This window comes from Piliocolobus tephrosceles, unplaced genomic scaffold, assembly GCF_002776525.5.
Source record: "Piliocolobus tephrosceles isolate RC106 unplaced genomic scaffold, ASM277652v3 unscaffolded_38653, whole genome shotgun sequence".
NCBI classification, from domain to species: domain Eukaryota; kingdom Metazoa; phylum Chordata; class Mammalia; order Primates; family Cercopithecidae; genus Piliocolobus; species Piliocolobus tephrosceles.
The window spans coordinates 11365-16044 of record NW_022322813.1 but is presented as its reverse complement, the minus strand read 5'-3'; the positions used below and the strand labels follow the sequence as shown (position 1 = coordinate 16044).

The 4680-nt window shown below is 40.4% G+C and overlaps 1 pseudogene; it reads right to left on the bottom strand.

Annotated features, from left to right (window-relative positions):
* Positions 1-2351: 2351 nt before the first annotated feature.
* LOC113223096 overlaps positions 2352-4680 on the bottom strand; it is an 8262-nt pseudogene continuing 5933 nt past the window's right edge.

Sequence of the window (4680 nt, the reverse complement as noted above, 5' to 3'; positions counted from 1 at the left end):
AGGTCATCAAGACAGAAAGTCAACAGAGACGCAATGGATGTAAATTGCACCTTGGAAGAAATGGACCTAACAGATACATAGAGAACATTTTATCCAGCAACCACAGAATACACATTGTATTCAACAGCTCATGGAGCTTTCTCCAAGATAGACCATATGATAGGCCATAAAATGAGCCTCACTAAATTTGAGAAAATTGAAATTATATCAAGCACTCTCTCAGACCACAGTGGAATAAAACTGGAAATCAACTCCAAAAGGAACCTTCCAAACCATGCAAACACATGGAAATTAAATAACCTGCTCCTGAATGAGCATTGGGTCAAAAATGAAATCCAGATGGAAATTAAACCATCCTTCAAACTGAATGACAATAATGACAGAACCTATCAAAACGTCTGGGATAGAGCAAAGGCGGTGCTAAGAGGAAAGTTCATAGCCCTAAATGCATACATCAAAAAATCTGAAAGAGCATGGACAATCTAAGGTCACACCTCAAAAAATTAGAGAAACAAGAACAAACCAAATCCAAACCAAGCAGAAGAAAGGAAATAACCAAGATCAGAGCAGAACTAAATGAAATGGAAACAAAAAATACAAAAGATAAATGAAACAGAAACCTAGTCCTTTGAAAATATAAATAAAATTGATAGACAATTAGCAAGAATAACCAAGAAAAGAAGAGATAAAATCCAAATAACCTCACTAAGAAACTAAACAGGAGATATGACAACTGACACCACTGAAATACAAAAGATCATTCAAGCCTACTGTCAACATCTTCATGCACATTAACTAGAAAACCTAAAAGAGATGAATAAACTCCTGGAAAAATACAACCATCCTAGCTTAAATGAGGAAGAATTAGATACCCTGAACAGACCAATAATGAGCAGCAGGATTGAAATGGTCATTTAAAAATTACCAACAAAAAATGTCCAGGGCCAGATGGATTCACAGCAGAATTCTACCAGACATTCAAAGAAGAATTGGTATCAATCCTTTTGACAGTATTCCACATGATAGAGAAAGAAGGAACCCTCTCCAATTCATTCTAAAGTTGGAAAACTTCTCCTGCAAACAGACCTTCAGCTTCCCCAGTGGGCGTATGTGTGTTAGGGGGAGGAGCGTCTCCCTTTTCCACCTCTGCAATTGGGGCACTCACAGTATTTGAGGTATCTCCCGGATCCTGCAGGAGCAGTCCACTTCCTTCAGAGGGTCTGTGGGTCCTCTCAGTATTGCTGGTTTTTCTTGCAGTCAATCTGGAGCTAAAATGCACAATGGAAGCCTCCAGATGCTACTCTATCTGGAGCTGCAATCTAGTCCTGCCTTCCATTCGCCATCATCCCCTCCATTCTGAAAATTATATTTGAAAATACATGTTTCTTTTAGGTTTTAAATGCACCAAGTTTGTGTCATTATAATCTTTATTTCACCACTTTTTCTGATCTAAAGACGTGATTGATTTTCAAACATGTTTTCTTATGTCTTTCAGTAAAGTTATGTCAGTTTACACAGTAAAATTTAGAAGAAGGTACAGTATTCTCATATACATCCTATTCCACACATACTCAGTCTTCCCCATTATCCACCCATGGGAGTTCTACATTGTTACAACTGATGAACTTACATTAACACTTTTTTTTTGTTTTGACATGGAGTCTCCCTCTGTCATCCAGACTGGAGTGCAATGGTCTGATCTTGGCTCACTGCAACCTCCGCCTCTTGGGTTCAAGCAATTCTCCTGCCACAGCCTCCTGAGTAGCTGGGATTACAGGTGCCAGCTTAATTTTGTATTTTAGTAGAGATGAGGTTTCACCATGTTGGTCAGGTTGGTCTCAGTCTCCTGACCTGGTCATCTGCTTGCCTTGGCCTCCCAAAGTGCTGGGATTTCAGGTGTGAGCCACCACACCCAGCCACATTAACACATTTTTGTCACCCACAATCCACTGTTTCTGTTAGGTCTCACTCTTTTTGTTATATTGTTTATGGGTTTGAACAAATGTATAAGGACATGTATTTACCAATATAGGATACATGAGTCATATAGAATACTTGTAGTGCCTTAAAAGTTTTCTGTGCTCTGCCTATTTATTCCTCAGTTTTCACGAGCTCCAGGCTACTGATTATTTTGCTACCTCCATAGTTTTGCCTTTTTCAGAATGTCAAATAGTTGGAACCATGAAGTTTGACAACAGGCCAAGTGCAGCATGTGCCACTACATCTGTCCTATTGTCATTTTCAATTAATATTCTTTGGTTATATGCAAGTTTTCTCATGCAGGAGAGCTGATGTTATAACAATAGCTAAAACATTATTTAAAATGTATTTTTGGTCGGGCATGGTGGCTCATGCCTATAATCCCAGCACTTTGGAAGGCTGAAGTAGGTGGATCACCTGAGGTCAGGAGTTTGAGACCATTGTGGCCAAAGTGGTGAAACCCCACCTCTACTAAAAGTATAAAAATTAGCTGGGCATGGCGGTGGGTGCCTGTAATCCCAGTTACTCAGGAAGTTGAGGCAGGAGAATCACTTGAACCTGGGAGGCAGAGGTTGCAGTGGCCAAGATGGTGACACTGCACTCCAGCCTGAGCAACAGAGTGAGACTCCAAAAAAAAAAAAAAAAAGGGGGGGGGGGGGCGTGCGGGGAGGAGGCTTCTCATGTGACCTTTCTGGAGAGATCTCCAGTGATAAAGGTACTTGTCTTACTTGATAAGTTACAAAATAATTAAACATTACAGATAAAATAGCATTAGACTAGGCTAACTTAATTGACTGGATTGTCTTGATCAAAGGTATTACATATTGATGAGACTCAGATCCACTTCCAGTGGAAAACATAAGTTGACCCCCTATGAAATAGTCACCAGAAGAGCTATGCTCCTAATAATGCATGCATGCATTATTGCATCTTCATGCATCTTCTTCTTCTAAACTCTGATATGACCAAATGCTTCAAAGCTTTAATGCATTACGTATTTTCACCAAGTAAAAACAGCTTGTTGTAGTACACCAGTTGAGGACAATCAAACCATTCATCATCTAAAACCCAAGATTGTGTCTTCTGGAAACAACATTGGGGAAATACTGCCCTTGTTACTCACACTCTAGAAAAGTTTCAGGACCAGAAACCTTGGGTTTATAATCTCACAACTCAGAAGGTTCCAACAAGACTTTTGGAACTGTGCACTCATTAGAGACCTTAAGGTAAAGCTAACGAGGAAACTTTCTCCCCAGAAGCAGATAACATCCTGAACATAAACAGCCTTCCCAAGGTTACAAATCAAGACTTCTCTACTATTACGACACTCTTACCTCAATTTTTTTCATGCTCATGCCTCTATAAACCATCAAACTATAAAATGGGTCTTGTGTAAAAGGGATATACTTATATTTGTGAATGATTTTACAACTAAGCTTAAAAGGGATGACTTTATGCCTTGATATATAAATGATGAAGAAACAAAATGGGTGAGAAATTGAAATAATATATTTGTTGCCTCAGAGTCAGAAACAGAACATCGGTCTACTTCTCTCAACCTATATCATAGGTTAGAGAGAGCATTGCCAAGAGGCCTTCACTCTTCTGGCTGTGCATTGTTTTTTTGGTCGCTTTTTACGGTTTGAAGTAAATGAAGCAATGATGAAAAGTTTATCTCTCATAAAACTCCCTGAAGCAGATTCTACTGTAAAGGCTACAGTTGCACAATAGGCTTCTCTCAATTATCTAGCTAAAGTTGTACTAGATAACATACTCTCTCTAGATTACTTACCGGATGAACAAAAAAGAGTCTGTGCAGTTGCTGATGCTTCTTGTTGCACACAGATGAATACAGTGACTATTGTACAGACCCATTTGTAGCTTTCCCACCTCTGCACCACCTCAACTAAAGATGCAAATGCATGCATGCAGGCCAGGAGCCCCACACCCATGATTGTCCCAGTCTCACCATTGCAGGCATAACTGCAAACATGGACACCAGCATCCCCATCCCAGCATGCACCCCATATCCAGCATAAGCATGAGCAGGAGCACTGTAGCCTCATTTGTGCTGCTATCCTTCCCCATCCAATGAATATCCATACTGCTGCACTGCCATGACTGCTCCATGCATGGATGAGAACGAATCCTGCAGCCATCATCCTGATGAAGTGCTTTGGCTACCACCAACCATCAGAGTGTTGTGGCCAGAGGACTGAGAACAACTCTAGTCCCTCCAGCACAGCAGCTTTTTATCCTAGAGAGGCCAGAGAACAAAGCCAAGGTTCTACTATCAGCTCCTGAGAGTTAGACTATGCAGGCAGGAGTGCTGAGTTCAGCCTTGGCCCCTTAAAATCTTCCAGAAATGAATGCTGCACCCACCTTATACTACAATTAACTCAAAAGGGAATCACAGGAGATAAACAACAACAACAAAAACCGTGCAATGGACAACAACTTGAACTCTTTTCCCACTTAGAAGAGAAAAGTGCAGCTTACTGCAAGCATTCATAATTCTACATAGACATACTCTTTTTTTTTTTATTATACTTTAAGTTCTAGGGTACATGTGCATAACGTGCAGGTTTGTTACATACGTATACATGTGCCATGTTGGTGTGCTGCACCCGTCAACTCGTCAGCACCCATCAATTCATCATTTATATCAGGTATAACTCCCCAATGCAATCCCTCCCCCCT